The 17,964-nt window shown below is 44.9% G+C and overlaps 1 protein-coding gene across 5 annotated transcripts in view; it reads left to right on the top strand.

Moving 5' to 3' along the window:
* CALN1 (calneuron 1) overlaps positions 1-17,964 on the top strand; it is a 476,409-nt gene that overhangs the window by 268,506 nt on the left and 189,939 nt on the right. The gene's annotated exons all lie outside the window — the stretch shown is intronic.

Below are 17,964 nucleotides of genomic sequence, written 5' to 3'. Positions count from 1 at the left end.
AGCCTCTTTTTCTCTCTATTTGACACGCTGGGCTTCTCCATTCAGCCTCATTGGGAAAAGGGTTTCACTGTATTTAGAGAGTTCTGAAAAAGTGACTGCGTCAGAGCATCCTTAAGATTCTTTCCTGTTGGAGTTCCCGTCGTGGCGCGGTGGTTAACGAATCCGACTAGGAACCATGAGGTTGCGGGTTCGGTCCCTGCCCTTGCTCAGTGGGTTAAGGATCCGGCGTTGCCATGAGCTGTCGTGTAGGTTGCAGACACGGCTCGGATCCCACGTTGCTGTGGCTGTGGTGTAGGCTGGCGGCTACAGCTCCGATTCGACCCCTAGCCTGGGAACCTCCATATGCCGCGGGAGCGGCCCAAAGAAATAGCAAAAAAAGACAAAAAAAAAAAAAAAAAAAAAAGATTCTTTCCTGCTGATCCCAAACTGGTCATGATGGTCTTGACATTTAGATCCTGACTTGGCTGAAGGTCCAGGAAGGAGCCTTCTTTAAAAGAAAAAAAAAAAAAAAAAAAACCGCAAACATACGCTCTCCCCTTCTGAGAAGCAGCTTGATTCCAGGGATTAGGGGTCCAGCGTGGTGGGCTTTGGAGACTCATGGGTAGGACATGAAGTATGGAGCAAGTAAAAGGAAACAGAAGGTGAGCAGGATGTCTTTTGGCGAGACCGGTGAAGACCAGGGTAGGGAGATGTCTGCTTGGCCCTCAGACTAATTTCTCGAACACGGCTGCATCCTGTTATCTTGCCAGACTTACTGGAAGGATGATAATAAGGGTGAATGTGTGGTGGATGGACCCCAGCGCCAACCACCAAGTGTAGCCGTGGGCATCTGTTTTCTGGCCCAGGAAAGAGATGTTTTATCAGGGATGTTCAGTTGTACGTGCCGTGCCAGCCCTGTCCTTACAGCTCAGATGGATTGTGACTCACCGAGTCTTTGCAGACCCGATTCGACCTTGCTTTGTGTTTAGAGGCATTTCTGAAAAGCTGGAGCACAGCACCGGTTGTGGAGCACAATCGCATCCGTGGATTCCCGTCATTATTTCAGAGATAACGTTTCCAGAAAAAAAAAAAAAAAGAGTCCCTTCCTTAAAGTTATAAAAATCTTAGCTGTGCCTCTGTGTATGGAATGAAGAAGGCTCTTGTGTTTTGGATTCGCGTCTTACAATAAAACACAGTCGAATGGACCGAAAGCAAATGGAATTAGCCACGTTCCAAAAGAGCCGGGGCTGTCGTGGGAGAGTTGCTTCTAAGAGATTTAAGCATCCTCATCAGAGTTCATCCTTATTTGTTCATCAGACCCTGGCTCCCGGGAAATCTTTACATTATTGCAAACCTCCCCTGATTCCACGAGGGTTTGGATTCCCCGGGGGATCTGTAGTTCAAGGAGCCCATCAGGACTCAAGCATCCAGAGACCTCAGGTTTCACCAGCTCATTTGCAACCTCATGCTTAGCTCCCAGTGCCGAGAGGGGGGCCTTCCAAGCAGAGCGTGTAGAGAATTTCTAATTAGCTCCTTTAACAGAAGCCCAAGTGATCAGCTTTTTCAGGGGGACCCGATCTGGTAACACACAGTTACTTACTTTTGAAGCATGGCTTCCTCCAACTTTGGTTTTCTTGTCTATGGAAGACTCGATACAGAACATAGGAACATAATGCAGCCGTGTAGGCAAAAAGAATCACCTTTTGCAACAAACTAAATGCTTAAGTGTGGAAAGAGCTAAGGGAAACACGCTCAGGCAGAGACAAATGTGAGTCTTTATGTGTTTTGTAAACGATGCTCATAAGTGGAATTTCCGGGGTCCCGGGTTCTGGATGTGGAGGGGTTGGCTGTTTTTCAATGTCCTTCTCTTAATGGGGCCTTTCGATCTGTTCTGTTTACCATCCACGACAAGAGAGTCAGGTTCTAATTATAGCCTTTCTCTCCAGCTTCTGTAACTGGGATTCTCCACAGAGACTTGGCCCTACCTCATGACGCCTCTCTTTGGTGTGAAACTTGTAGAATGGCCGAGATTTTTCCAGGGGATAATGCCACCCACACACCTAAAAAGTGTTTGGGCCGGAACTTAGGATTCTCTGCTGATGATGCCCAGGCCTCCTGACCTGCAGACCCTGGTCCTGGTACCCAGGGGAGGTGGGAGAGGTGTCACCCCAGCCAGCTGTAATTGGAAGCAGGTCTGGCCCACACACCGATCTTTTCTTTCTGGGGTCCCCGCCGGTTTGCCCGACGGTGAGGTCATACCTTCGGCACGAGGCCCAGATGGGATTAGCCTCGGGTCTGTGCAAGCCGAGTCTGTCCATGAGGCTTTCATTAGGTGGCTCCTTGGGAGTGAGTGCCCTGCCGCCTCTGCATGTAACAGTAACCTCCCTGGATTACGGAGCTCGGCGGGGTTTCCTGGACACAGAGCCTGCAGGAGCCAGATGGTTCCAGAGTGTGTGTGTGTGTGTAAAGGAAGACAGGCAGTAGGCTCTGGAATGGCTCGCCTGGCTGTGGTGCCTTCAATGCTGGAATTGACCGGGTGTGTATATGAGCAGCATAGGCTGAACTACTCCGAGTTAAATAAACAGAAAATCCAAACTTCTGCCCAACGTCCGTGGCTTCCTCTTTGGCTGGTCCCTGCAAAGATTCTTCAGCCTCTGCAGAAGAATCTTTCATTCTGACACCAGTTGGAGACAAGGATTCACCTTTCCTGGAGGCTTTTGCCAGGATCTCTCCTTCAGCCCAGATTCTGGAATCCTTCAGCCTTCTCACCCCGGCTCCCGGGGGCATTTAGGCTCCCCCTGAGGCACACCTTGCATTGGGAAATGAACTCTCAATGCATCACAGTACCAGCTATGTACCATCTTTGGAAGAAATGATAAAATAGTCAGCCGCTGCGCCTCCCTCCCCCACCCCAGCCCCAGTATTTCCGAAGCGTAAGACTTTTAGGAAGTTTCTGTATGGAACAGTGGGTGTTAGGGATCCAGGGTTGCTGCAGCCGTGGTGCAGACTGCAGTTGCGGCTTGGGTTTGATCCCTGGTCTGGGAACTCCACATGCTGCAATGCGGTTTAAAAAAAAAAAAAGTATATCAGGTCAAGAAAGTGACTGTGGGCTTGGCTCCCCATCAGCACCCTTCAGCTCTGGATTCCAACAGCAGCTCCTAGGGCCTCTCAGAGCTTCCTGCATCATTCACTCACTCAAGGGGGAGTAAGGGCTTGGTGTCTTCAAGACCAAAGAGGTATTTTTGACTGCTTGCTACATTTTAATGGTTTCATCAACCACACTGCTGTGGCTGTCTGGAGTGAGTCCAGAGAACTTTGCGAGTAGTTTCCTGAAACCATCAGACCAGGAGATGTTTTCAGCAGCCCAAGGCCCCCGCATGGGCCCCGCTCCCACTGCCCTAACGCAGTCCTCTCCTGTTCCAGGCTGCCCTCGCCTCCGCTGCAGGTAAGGAGCAAAGCAAATGCAGACTTTGCCCCCCGCATCCTGGATTTTCCTTCTGCTCCCCAAAGATGCAGAATCTCACGAAATTCCAACAAATTTGGCTTTTTTGAAATGGATTCTTATCTCTCAACAGGAGGTTTGTAGGGTTTTTTGGTTTTTTGTTTTTTGTTTTTTTGGTTTATTTCATTTTTACTTTTTAGGTTCACTGCTGTCGGGCTGGTCACTCGGATTCAGCTTGGTTCTGTTTAAAAAGGATGTATCTGGCGTCCATTGTATGTGAATTTGCTTATTGTTGGGGTTGGCAGGATTCACTTTTGGTTTGCTTTGTGGCAAACCACTGAGCTGCAGAGAACGAAATTATAGCCAGAGTCATAGGAAACCTTCGCGGGCGTCCCCACTGTTGGCCTGTGTGTTGACACCATCCCTCTCTCCCTAGTCATTCGTAATGGACGTGCATCCTTCGCTGCTTAGTCACATGTTGATAACTTTCCTGTTTTCATTTGCCATCTTCTTAAAGACAGAAGAGTATATGCTTCATTCAGAGGACAGCCTGCTGCCACTGCACATGGAGACAGGGCAGTGCCTCGATTTGGATACTCTGCAACTAGCATAGGTCTGTGTTGTGCGATCAAAGACACACTCCTTTAATTTACTTATTGATTTTTCATTTATCTATTATTATTGAAGTATAATTGATTTACAGTGTTGCATTAGTTTCAGGTATACAGCAGTGATTCAGTTATACACACACACACACGTGTGCACATGTGCGTATGCATGTGCGTGTGTATTCTTTTTAGGATTCTTTTCCATTATAGGTTATAGCAGGATATCGAGTATAGTTCCCTGTGCTCTACAGTAGGTCCTTGTCGTCTGTCTATTTTATATATACTAGTTTGTATCTTGTAATCCCCAACTACTAATTTATCCCTATCCTTTCCTCTTTGATAACCACAAGTTTGCTTTCTATGTCTGTGAGTCTATTTCTGTTTCATAAATAAGTTTATTTGTATCCTGTTATTAGATTCCACTGGTAAGTGATATCATATGATATTCTTTTTTTAGCTGACATGTCAGTTAGGATGACAATCTCTAAGTCCATCCATGTTGTTACAAATGACAGCTTCTTTTTTATGGCTGAATAGTATTCCATTGTCTATATACACACTTCTTTCTGTAGGGAGGAAAGAGCCCCACCCACAGACTCTGTGACGTCTGGTGTGACGTAGAAGCAGTTTAGGGCTTTTTAGCATTAAGCAGAGGTTCCTGAACTTTAGTGCACATCAGAAACACATGAGACGCCGTCTAAACCAACAGACCTAGAGAGTCAGAGTCCCCAGGATGGGACGCAGGAGCCTGCCTCCTTTAACAGTCTGGCCGGGTTATGGACAGCAATGTGTCTGTCAGCATCCCTGGGGGACTTTTGGTTCAAAGAAAAACCTTTGGCTAAAGAAAAACCTTCCAGCCTGGGAATTTGTGTGAGCAAGAAGTCTAGGAGGAGTAAATGCCTTCAAAAGCCAATAAGGGAGGATGTTTTCCTCGGGGGAAATGATGAAGGAAGGACCGTCTGTGGTCCGTGGGTCCTGCCTGAAAGCAGGAACCCCTCCCAGTGCTTGTACGAGCTGGAGCCTCGGCTTCCTCACACCTCTGGCTGTGGTCCAGGGTCCTGCAGAGTCAGCATCACCTGGGAGCTTGTTCACCCGCTTGACTCCCAGCCCAGCCCGGACCTGCTGATGCGGAGCCTGCCTGTTAACAAGGCTCACTATGCAGTCGGGTTTGAGAAGGGGGCTGGTCTCGGGCGCAGGATCAGAAACAGGAGGCAACCCCGCCTCTTGAGGATAACCTCTCTGGGGGAGGGCAGCCCTTCCCTCCCCTCTGGCCAGGAGCTCAAGGCGAAGATTTGGAACTTTAAAAGCTGGAAATAATTCACCAAGCCAAAGTCCTGGTGAAGATCAGGCACAGGAAAAGCTTTCTGCGTTTGTGTGCGTTTGGGAATCGGCATGATTGGCATCAAGCTGTTTCCTTTTTCGTTCTGTTAGGGAATTATTGCTGACTGTATTTTGACCTTACTGGGGTGAGTCTTAGCTGGGGAATGACAATGACAGCTAACTCACGATACGTAAGGCTCGCCAAGCCCCCAGTGAGAGCATTGAGTCGTGATGATCCTAGCTCACACATCAGAGCCTTCACCACGGGCCACTGTCCCAGCCCTTATTTAATGATTTATTTAGTCCTTCTAACAGCCATCGGTACTAATATGATCCTTACTTTATAGATTCGAAAAATAGAGCACAGAGGTTTCAAATTACTCGCCCAGGTCATGTTAGTAGGAAGAGCCCTGTGAATCTAAGACCTTACCCACATATCTTGCCCATATGTTGTTATTCATTTTATGTTTTAGTCAATATAGGTCATTTAGCTGACAACGGGCCGTTGAAGCAGTGACTTATCAGGACACAAACACATGCATACGCGCGCACGCACGCACACACACACACAAACACACTAGCGTCATGACGTCAGGTAGGTATTTCAAATCTATATAGAGTGTTTTGGTTACCAGTTACTGTTCCAAATAGTTTTCCTGCCATCGGCGTTGGCTGGATGATAAACTCTAGCCTCTCCCCAGGTTACCCTTTTATTTTTTCCAGAATCATTTCCTTTTTTTTTAATGCAATGAATTTTATTATATTTATGGTTGTACAACCATCATCACAACCCAATTTTAGAACATTTCCATCCCAAACTCCCAGTCTACCCCTCCCTCCCTGCCATTTTTCACTCTGCGAGTCTGTTTCCGATCTGCAAATCAGTTCATTTGTATCCTTTTTTAAGATTCCACATATAAGTGATATCATATGATGTTTGTCTTTCCCTGTCTAACTTCACTTAGTGTGATAACTTCTAGGTCTATCCATGTTGCTGCAAATGTTATTTTTTCGTTACTTTTTATGGCTGAGTAATATTCCTCTGTGTGTGTGTGTGTGTGTGTGTGTGTGTGTGTGTGTGTGTGTGTATACCATGTCTTCTTTATTCACTCCTTTGTCCTTTCGGTGTTTTTTTGTTTGTTTGTTTTTTGCTTTTTAGGGCCGCACCTCTGGCGTATGGAAGTTCTCCGGATATGGGTGGAATCAGAGCTATAGCTGCCAGCCTAGATCACAGCCACAGCCGCATGGGATCCAAGCCACATCTTCAACTTACACCACAGCTCACAGCAATGCTGGATGCCCAACCCACTGAGTGAGGCCAGGGACCAAACCCTCATCCTCATGGATACTAGTCAGATTCATTTCTGCTGAGGCACGATGGGAACTCCCTATTCACTCCTTTGTCTGTGGACATTTAGGTTGCTTCCATATCTTGGTTGTTGTATATAGTGCTGCAGTGAACATTGGGGTACGTGTATCTTTTTGAGTCATGGTTTTCTCTGGATAGATGCCGAGGAGAGGGATTGCTGGATCATATGGTAGTTCTATTTTTAGTTTTTTGGGGAACCTCCATACTGTTTTCCACAGTGACTGCACCAGTTGACATTCCCACCAACAATATAAGAGGGTTCCCTTTTCTCCACACCGTCTCCAGCATTTATTATAGACTTTTTGATGATGGCCATTTGGCTGGGATAAGGGGGTACCTCATAGTAGTTTTGCTTTGCATTACTCTAATAATTAGTGACATTGAGCATCTTTTCATGTGTTTTTTGGTCACCTCTATGTTTTCTTTGGAATGATGTCTGTTTGGATCTTCTGCCCTTTTTTTGATGGGTTGTTCGTTTTTTTGATGTTGAGGTGCAGAAGGTGTTTGTATATTTTGGAGATTTATCCCCTGTCAATCACGTCATTTGAAACCCAGGTTATCCTTTTATGATGAGTCAAGCCTGACTCCAAAGCAGAGTTTGTGAAATGAAGATGGTGTCTGGCTTTCCTGTTGCTTTATTGAGGGGTGTCCTTTAGGGCCTCTTGGGACGTGTAGAGATGGTGGCTGCTCATGACAGATCCACTCCAGCGTTCCTATCTCTCTAAGCAGTTCCTCCCTCTCATTATGTCAGCAAAGTTCTGCCATCTCAATTGTATTGACAGTTGGCCACGTTGAACCCCTTTCTGCTAAAGACCAAACTATTCAAGCCACTTCTTGCTACTCAGTCCAACATAATAAAAACAGAATGTCCAGTCCGTGCACCCATTTCAATAACAGCATATTCAGCCGGCGTTGTGTCCTCTCTCCCTTGTTTTAACATCTTGGAATCCGTTGCTACACCTGTCCCCCTGGTTTACAATGCTATAAACTAGCAGCATCTCACAACTCCATGTTCTTCTCCCATGTCAGACTTGAAACTTCCCCTGGGATGGGCAGATCTGATTCCAGGGGGTTTAGAGGTAGTGAAACTTGGTGAGAGTAGATCTTGGAAAAATAGACATCCCCGCTCAGGGCAGCTGCCTTAGCTGTGTTTATTTCTGGTCATATCATAGTCCCCGAGTTCTCCATGCTGATCTTGTCCGACCTGAGGGAGGTATCAGAGAGGACACCAGAGGGACTCGGTCATTCAGTTTTCTGAATCCACGCAGAGGCCCCCATGTGACATCTCAGGTCCTACTTCTTTCCAACCAGGGCCCTAAAGTTCACATAAGAGACTTGACGTGTCTGTGATTTCAACTTATAATTCTCTCAGCCACTCAGCTATATTTGAGGTCTTCCCTGCAGTTGTCAGAAATAAGTGATTATTTGAGGGCTCCCCTAGAAGCCCTCTAGCTCTCTGTCTGTAACCTGAGCCGAGAGTTTCAAGGTCTGTGCTTGTTAGAAGCTGCCGTCCCCACCCCACAGCCCTTGTAGTCATCATTGCTACTGTCAAGGTCAGACACAGTAGTTCCATGGGTCTTTGAAAGCCTTGCTTTCAATAATTGTTTCATCCCAAGAAACCACGGATGACACTTAATTACTTCTGATGCCAGTCATGTCATAGATACCTGTATCCCAGTTTTCATTAGCAAGAAGGTTGGCACTTCATCGGAGATCACAGATAAACAAACCACTCTCAGAATCCCACTTGGACACACTCTTTCCTCCTGGTACTATATACTGTCTCACATGAAAAGAGAAACCGTGCTGGATTCCTAGGAGAGAGAATATTGTATAAAAGATGAGAACCTGCTGAAATTCTTCATACATATATGCTCTTTCTCTTAGGCAGGGTTTACAAAAAGGAGGCTAGGAGAATGCCCATTTCAGATACCCTGACCAGTGTTGAGTATTATTTGACAAGTCATTGACATGGGGTTGGTGAAAAATGGGGACTTTGCTTTCACTCATAAGTGAGACGATGTATTTTTCATATGTTGATCGGTTATCTATTTTTTTTTTCTTTTGCAGATTGTCTTTTTTTTTTTTTTTTTTTTTTTGTCTATTTCAGTAAGGACAGGCTAAGCTATTCTGCGGTAATAAACATTTTCCCCCAAATGTCAGTAGTTGACTAGCACATGTAAAACATATCACTCATGCTGTATGTCCATTGTGGGTTGATAAGGTGTTTTCTCTTCGGCATCCTGGCACAGGGAGGCTTCCGTCTATCCTTCCTTGATAACTGTGTCAAGGGAAAGAGACTGAATCACATAATGATTCTTGAAGTTTTTGTCACTTCTCCTCACCTTGCATTGGCTAAAGCAAGTCATGTGACTGCACCTAATATCAAGGGCTGATGGGAAGTTAAATCTGACTCCATGACCAGAAGGGAATGAGCTGGAAATATTTTGTGAGCAACACAGATGATGATTTAAGGATTTTAGGCTTCTTCTTTTTTCTATTAGAATGTCACATTCATTACAAAAATTATCATGTCAGGAAAAAAAGGGTTACTTTTTTTTTTTTTTTTGGTCTTTTTAGGGCCACACCTGTGGCATGTGGAAGTTTCCAGGCTAGGGGTCAAATCAGAGCTGCCGCTGCCAGCCTACCCCACAGCCACAGCAACACAGGACCCGAGCTGAGTTGCAATCGACACTACAGCAATGCCCGATCCTTAACCCACTGAACAAGGCCAGGGATTGATCCTACATCCTCATGGATGCTAGTCAGGTTTGTTATTGCTGAGCTACGATGGGAACTCCCTCAGGAAAAATTTTTAGAAATACTGTGAATGGGTCAAAAATGACTATTATGGCAGATTTTACACGTTCTTTTCAACTTGAAGTGGGTAAAAATAAGCACCAGAATTTGAATGACATGGAATGTGTATGTGAGTGTTTGTGCGTGTGTCTGTGTAATATAAATTTTGTCCCTTGAAAAGAGAACACTCCTCTTTTGAAGCAAGCCTGGACTGTTAACAAACATGACTATGTATTAGGCCACAACGACAACCGAGTTAAATTCCAAAGGACAAATAATATAGGAGGCACATTCTTTGAGCACAATGCAATAAACCCGAAACTCACCAAAAAAAAGTTTGAATAAGAATCCCACCCACTTGGAAGTCTAAAAGTAAAAAAAACAAACATCTTTCAATTTAATGAACAGATCTAAGAGATGATTCTTTGAAAAAAATGCAGTAGATTGATAAATAAAGCACATCTAGTGAAGAATGAAAGAGAATTATCACTAAACTAGAAATGAAAAAATATAGGAGATTTTTAAAAAGAATACTTGATAACAGCTTTGTGAAAATGCATTTGAACATCTACGAGAAATGAAGATTTGAGGGAAAATGTAAGTGTTTGAAACCGATTCAAACTGAAATAAGTAGTCTCAATCGGAAGTTGCATACTTGCAGCCTACCAGCCAACTTCCACCCTTAGCCATGTTTTATTTGGCTCACAAAGCATTTTATAAAGCAGAAAAATCTCATGTTAAAAAACCTCATTTATCCCTCTTAAAATCTCAGAGCGTTTGGCAGGTCTAGACCTGCGTTCCTTCCCTGTAGTAATCTGGTAGAGTTGAGGAGCTGTCCTCTCTAGGCAGGGCAGATGTCACAGTCTCCACCAATCCTTATTGTCTTACACCTGCCTGCTCTTTTTTAATGCATTAGCTTAATCCCTCCGGATTTGGGAGTTGGTGATTCTGCCGAAATGGGACCTATGAATAATGAGGGCATCTTTCACTGCCATGGCAATCAGTTCTTCATTTCCTTTAGTTTTAATTGTAAGGTATTTTTGTTTTATTTTCCTGTTGGTGTTTCTGTGTTGCTTATTTGTTGTCATTTTTTTTTTTTTGCATTTCTTTCTTTTTTTTAATTTTTAAAAATTTTTAAATTTTTTATGTTGTCATTTCTAACAACTTCAGTAGATTACGTACTTTAATTCCTCATTATTTAATAATTGAGGCAACTAGGACAATACATTTGCCACTGTGAAGATTTTAATAATACCTCCAGAATGTTGATAGATGGCTTTAATTGTTTCATTGTCTTCTTTGTAATATTTTATCGTGTTTTTAATTCCCTCTGCTACTCTATAAATTTTTTAGGAAAGTCTTTTATAATTTCTACGTCGCTGGGATTTTAAAACTTCTGGTTTACATTTCAACGTTCTATTTTCATTGCACATTGGAAAATAGATATGACCTGCTATTTGCTAGGATTTTCTTTGTAAACAAGAATAGGATGAACTTTTGCGAAGGCATTGCCTCTGTGGTATAAGGCTTGTATATATGCATAGAGGCTGTCATCACATTAGCTATATTCCCTCCACCTGTATTTTCGGTGATTTTATCCAAGATAAATTACTCGAAATCTCCCACTGCCGTTACCTTGCTTCCTCGGTTTACTTCCAACAGTTTTTATTTTAATTTTCACTGCTCTGTCTGTCCTCACATTGGAGTTTGCCTTTTATCCATGTAAATGTTCCGGAAATACTTTTGAGTTATGCTTTTGCTTTCTGTTGATTTTTGCCACATAACCTTTCTGCCTGTGTTTGCTTAACATTTATTGTTATGTGTGGTCACTGGAGAACATTGAAAATTATTCAGCTTCTTCCAAGAACACAGTGCACTGCACTCCTGCCCTTTTTGTGTGACTTTGTTCAGTGTATAAAGCAATAGGTGCCATTATGTTTTAATTATTAATTGTTCTGAGAGCCTTTTTATGGGCAAGCTTGACGTGTTTTTTATCTCAGAACTTTTCAGTTGGGTCTTAATTCTGTCAGCTTGCTTAATGCTCGTTTCCATGTGTATGTAATATATTTAATTTGTCTTTTTTTATTAGAGTGGGCTTTTTAAATTGAAATATAGTTGACACAGAGCTTTATATGAGTTTCAGGTTTATAATATGACAATTTGATATTTATTTATATTGCAAAATAATCACCACTATAAATCTAGTTAACATCTGTCACCATACATAATGGTATATGGTGAATTTTTTTTCTCTTGATGAAAAGTTTGCAGATCTCTGCTCTTAGAAGCTTAGCAACTTTTAATTATGCAATACAGCATTACTGTTAATTATCATTGCTGTACATTACATTCCCATGAATTATTTATTTTATAATTGAAAGTTTGTAACTTTTAACTGTCATCACCCATTTCCCCTACCCCCTTTACCCCCTGCCTGTTCTTTATATTTACGAAGCTTGGATTTTTTTTTTTAAAGATTCCATAAAGAATCTTTGGGTACTTTGAACATATTTTATTATCTTCCATTGTTTCTGATGAGACCGCTGCAATTTTTGTTTTTATTTTTATTTTTTTGTTTATTTTGCTGTACCCATGGCATGCAGAAGTTCCTGGATTGGGAATCAAACCTATGCCACAGCAGTAACCAGAGCTATAGAAGTGACAATATGGAAGCTTTAACCCACCAAGCCACCAGGGGACTCCACAATTATTTTTAATGTAACAATTTTTTATTATCTAGTGTGTCATTCATTGGATGTTTTTAAGATTTTTTCCCCCAAGTTTTTGGCAATCTGTGCTATGCCTATGTATGGTTTTCACTGCACTCATGAGGCTTGATGTGTGTCCAGATTCTTGCATCTGTAGATTGATTTCTTTCATTAATTTTGGTGAGTCCACAGCCATCATCTCTTGGAATACTTCTTCTTCCTTCCTCCTTATCCTTTCTTCTTTCGGTACTCCAATTTCACACTCATTAGGCCGTTTGACATTGTTCCCCGGGACTTCACTGCCATGCTCTGATTTTTTTCATTCCCTTTTTCTTTTTTATATTTCAATAGATACTTATATTGACTGATCCTTTTATTTGCCGTGTCCAGGCTACTTTTAAGTCCATCTAATGAATTCTTCATTTCCATATCTTATTTTAAAATTTCTAAATTTTTTTTATTATTTCCACGTCTCTGCTGAAATCTCCCAGATGTTCACTTATTTTCTGTACTCTATTTATCATAGTTATTTTAAATCTGATCCTTAAAACACCTGGGCCGTGTCTTAGGTCTCCTTCTGTTGAATTTCCCTCTCTGGACTGTCAGTCACGCATTCTTACATTTTCTCATAATTTTTATTGGATGCTAGATATCGTGTGTAGAAAATAAATCTATAAGATTGAAATAAACAAAATGTACCGCCAGAGAATGGCAGGACCCTCTTCTGCCAGGGACCTGTGTCAGGGTCGTGGTGAGTCTTACCTAGTTAAGCTGGACAGGGGCTGAGTTACCACTTTAGTGAATAGATTTGGTTCACAGTGACTTCAAAGGTTTCGAGGGAGATGTCAGGACTTTCTGGCCCTGGGGACTTGTGCTCTGAGCACTGATGAGATCCTGCAGGTCCCTTTATGCTTCGGAGCTGGGCTGCCATGTTTCTACAGTACGTCAGGGATTTGGTCATTAGGGGGTTATCTTCAGAAAGCTCTGCCTTTATCTCTTACCTGTTCCTGGCTCTTGGAGGGCAGGTGCAGACACTCCAAGAAGCCTGGGGGCCTCAGAAGGATTTCTCTCTGCTCTCCTGCCCCACCCCAGCTTCCCCTTACTTGCTGTGGTCCGTCCGTGGAGCAGAGTAGTGGTGGGGACAGAGTGCCCTGTAGCCGGGCTCCTCAGGATTCTGTCTCAGCAGCCCCCAGGCAGCTCCTGCAAGTTTGTTAAAGGTTAGGCTGACCCCTCCTTAACCCCACGTTGACCATGAATGAGAGCAGCCAGAGACGCCTCTCTCCTCGGAAGGGCACATCACTTCCGGGATTTTAGTTCATTTCAGTTTCTTTGATTTCCCACCTCTCTGATGGATTGAAGGAGAAAGAAAGAAATGATTTTTGGATTTCCCATTGTGGCTCAGTGGGGTTAGGGACCTACAGTCTCTGTGGGGATGTGGGTTTGAACCCTGGTCTCGCTCCATGGGTTAAGGATCCAGTGTTGCCAAAAGCTATGGTGTAGGTCACAGTTGCAGCTCGGATCCAGGGTGACCGTGGCTGTGGTGTAGGCATCAGCCGCAGCATCAGTACCCCTGGCCTGGGAACTTCCATATGCCACAGGTGCGGCCCTAAAATGAAAAAAAAAAAAAAAAGCAGAAACAAAAACACGAAAGCAACACCACCAACAACAGAAAGGATGATTTTGTGATTCACGCTGCTTGTTGTCCTTACAAATGAGGAGGGTCGTCCACATCCCAACCCTAAGTGCAGTCCTGCTAGTTTCCTTTGCCTTGTCTTGCACGACCCGTGTTTTCCAGGAGCTCCTGAGAACCCGTAGAATCTTTAACATTTCGTGTGGTTTCTGCAGTAATTTTTTTTTTTTTTTTCCTGACGTGAACTCTTTTCGGACACCCTGCAGATAGAACACTATGGCGCCACACACTGGCCCTCGATTGAGAAATGAATGAGGAGGCCCGACCTGCACACCTGCCAAAAGAGAGGGCACATGACTGGCCTTGGCCACAGGGGTGGCGTCTCAGGTCCACGGGCACGGCCATCCTCCCATCCCCGGGCTATAGCCAGGCCTCATCCAGAGTGTCCTGCTGGATGGAGTGGGCATCTGTCCCGTTCAGGGTGCCCCTGCTCTGTTCTTTGTCCAAGTCTGTAAGCATCTCCCTGCTCCCTGGTACTGCCAGCCAAGGTGCCCTGTTCTGTGGGCACTTCCTCACCCCTGGCGGAGACACCTCTTCACCTGTGCCAAAGGCCCCATGGCACAGTACACAGGGACCCCTCTGGTCCTCTCCTCAAACCCTCCCCGTGCCCCCCCACCAACTCTGGCATTCAGAGTTAATCATCAACTCATTCATTCCCTAGACACTTGTTAAGCCCCTATTGACTTAAGAAAATGCACAAGCTGAAAGGCAAGGATTATGCTTTATTTAGAGGACTTCCTGAGGTCTTAAGCCTGGGAGGCAGCCTCTCAGGTAGCTCTGAGGTACCGTTCTGAAGAGGTAAGGGAGGAACCAGGTGATATAGGCACTTTTGCCAAAAACAAACAGGAAAAACAAAACAAAACAAAACCCAAAGAAACTAAAACCAGGTAGGCAAAATATCAAAAGATTGCTGTTAAACCAAACATCTCAAGTTAGGAGAATTTAGCACCTTGTGATACATGGGAAGATGGGAGTCTGGGCTCTTTGATATGCACCTCGGCTATCTAGGAGACAGCTGGGGGGCTGCAGTGACCCGTGGCTCTGTGGCCGCAGCATCCTCTGTTTCCTGATGCGCCAAGCTGCATTCTTTGTCTACACCCCCTCTGTGTGCCACACACTGTTCTAGGCACTGGGCACTAATCTGTAGGTGACACAAACAAGCTGGATCCCCCCACAAGTACCACGTGGCACTTCCATCCAGTGGAGATGTATTCAGTTTACCCTTCTGAATTCATCTCATCCTCACAACAAGCTGTCAAGTAGGTTCTTTTTATTTTTTAGTTTATTTATTTATTTTTCTGACCATGCCCACAGCAGGTGGATGTTCCCTGGGCCAGGAATCAGAACCACACCCCAGCAGCGAGCCAAGCCGCTGCAGTGACAATGCCAGATCCTTCACCCGCCACGGGGGAAACTCCGAGGAGGTTCTTTTATTGATCTCATTTTCCAGATGAGAAAAGAGAAACAGAGAGAAATGAAGCAAATTGCGCAGGGTCTCCCGGAATTATATAGACAACGATTCCTGCAGGAATAGGATTTATTTGCAGGGTGGGAGGGGCTGCTTCCTTCCTAGTCCTTGCGGGGATTGAAGTGTCCTCACTCCGCGGATCCACCTGCGGGCAGCCTGGTTCCTTGCCAGTCTGCGAATCTGGGCCCTGGATTTCACTTGTCTAAGCTGCTGTTGCCAGTTTGTGGTCTGCTTGTGGCTTCTCAGGGCATTTTAATTGGGAACCAGGGGAGGCAAAGGCAGGAGCTACTAGTCAGCTGCCCGGACAGCTTGGGAGTCACTTGTGACATAAATTACCCACGTAGACCAACATTTGGGCTGAATTTGGGACCAAGCATTGAAATGTTTGCTGCGATTTCCGCTGAGGAGCACATAGTACAGGTGGCCAATTCGATGTGTTGTTTAATCCCAGTTCCCAGCTCAGAGCAGGTAGCTGCAGATAAATCACACAGCGAAGGTATCACCCTAAATAATCATTTCTTAGGGCAAGCTCCGAACACAAACACCTCACCCCAATTTTAGGAAAGAGATGCTATTCTAACATCCCACCCCGAACTCCCCCAAGCCTCAGAAAGGGCAAGCACTTAGCACCACTGGCAAATGATGAATAAATTCTCCCCTCATTTACATACCTATTCATTAAGCTAAGGTTGCCATGGCAACGGTGCCTTCCAGCCACAGACCTGTGGGCCCATCACAACTTCATCTTGGAAAGTGTCTGGAAGCCTGGACTAGCCTCTTAGCGCTTGACGGGTGAGGATGATTTTAGGCAGGCAGGGGCCTAGGGCTTTCCAGTCGTCTGTAAGGGGCAGTTACCAGGTAGTAGACCCAGGAAGTGCAGAATTTTGCTAGAAAACAGCCTGCAATACTATAGCCATGCCCTGCCTGCCTGTCCCTGGGGGTAAAGGCAAGCACAGTGGGTGAGCTCTCTTTCACCCATGTCACTTGTCCCCTTGGACACATGCCTGTCTTTGGGAGATCTTGGGGTACACACACACAAACACACACCTATAGGTTCTTTTTCCAGGGAAGGCAAGACCACTTTGGGGGGGAAGAGGGTTGGGAAGAGGGAACATGTGAGGGGGGTGAGGCTGGAGACTTTTCAAGGTGGGTTCTGAACTTTTCCCAGCCTCTAACTGGTCCAGGATCTGATCATGGTCCAGTCCGATGGCCTCGAAGCCTCTTGCACTCAATTTGGAAGCGGTTCCAGCTTTGCAAATGAGACCTTTCCAAGGAAGAGCAAACAGCCTCCAAAGGGCAGCTGTCTGATGCCGCCTTCCTGGTGTTCCTGGATAGGCAGGTGACAGATGGACATCTTTGTTTAGGTGGGAGCCAGTGCTGCTGCAGCTTTGCATTGAGAAGGGAGGTCATCAGCCACCTTAAGCTTCCCATCCCCCAAGATTTTCACAGAGCTCGATTACCTATTAATTAGCTTAGAAGAACCTGGCATCTTCTCAGTGCTGAAGAAGTATTTATGGGGTCAATGAATTGGCCTCATCCACCCCAGGCTTCTGTTTCCTCCTCTTGATACTCCAGTCTCTTTTGTGCCTTGTGCTCTGGAGAGACCTCTACCCTCTGATCCTTGAGTGCTGCCACCTTCTAATGGTTCGCGTTTATTTTCTCTGCTGAGCTTAGCTTCCCCTGCACTCAGATTTCTCTGTCGAAATCTTACGACCCCGGCTTAAAGCAGTAGTGCAGGCTCAGGGGCTTTCAGGGACATGACAGGTGCGTTCAGGATGTAGGGCTGGATGAAACTGATTGGGGAGCAACCTTGACAATGAGACTCTACCAGTGTCCCGGGGAATCTGAATGAATTAGTGCAGAGGTAGAGCTGGCCTGGGTCCCCCAGAAGAGGCAAGGGTGATGCTGTTGGGGGGAAGGGGAGGTACACTAATTTGCTATCCAGTGTTCACTAAGGTCTTTCTCTGTCGCTGTCCACTTTTAAGGTGGATGATAGATTGGTAATACCACAGGCTAAACGGGTAGACTAAAAACTATAATAAAATAATACATCTCCAAAATTCTCTAAAGATAAGGAAACTGCTTTAACTGAGCCCAAGCATGGAGTGTGTGAAGGGATATTTGTCACCTTCCAGCCTGCTTGCCTTGTATTCCCACTTCTGATGGTTAATTTTATGTGTCAACTTGGCTGGGCCAATGGCACCCCGATCTTTGGTCAAACATTATTGGGTGTGAGGGTGTTTGGGGATGAGATTAGCATTTGAATCAAGAAGCTGTGGTATGCATATGGCCCTTCCCAGTGTGGGTGGGCCTTATCCAATCAGTTGAAGGTCTGAATAGCACAGAGAGGCTGACCCTCTCACTAGTAAAGGGGGAACATCTCCTGCCTGACTGTTTGAGCTGGAACATCAGTCCTTTCCTGCCTTCAGACTTGAGCTGAAATAGCTCCTCTTGATCTGAAACCACTGGTTCTCCCAGTTCTCAGGCTTTTGAACTCAAACAGGAGTTACACCATGAGTTCTCTTGAGTCTCCAGTTGGTCAACTATAGATCCTGGGGCTTCCCAGCCTCCTTAATCTCAT

The sequence above is a fragment of the Sus scrofa genome, chromosome 3 (genome assembly GCF_054392235.1).
Source record: "Sus scrofa isolate SSC_HxYL_T2T_F1_AM1 chromosome 3, Sscrofa_HxYL_maternal_Yorkshire_Landrace_v2.0, whole genome shotgun sequence".
NCBI classification, from domain to species: domain Eukaryota; kingdom Metazoa; phylum Chordata; class Mammalia; order Artiodactyla; family Suidae; genus Sus; species Sus scrofa.
This window is presented reverse-complemented; position numbering and strand designations above follow the sequence as displayed.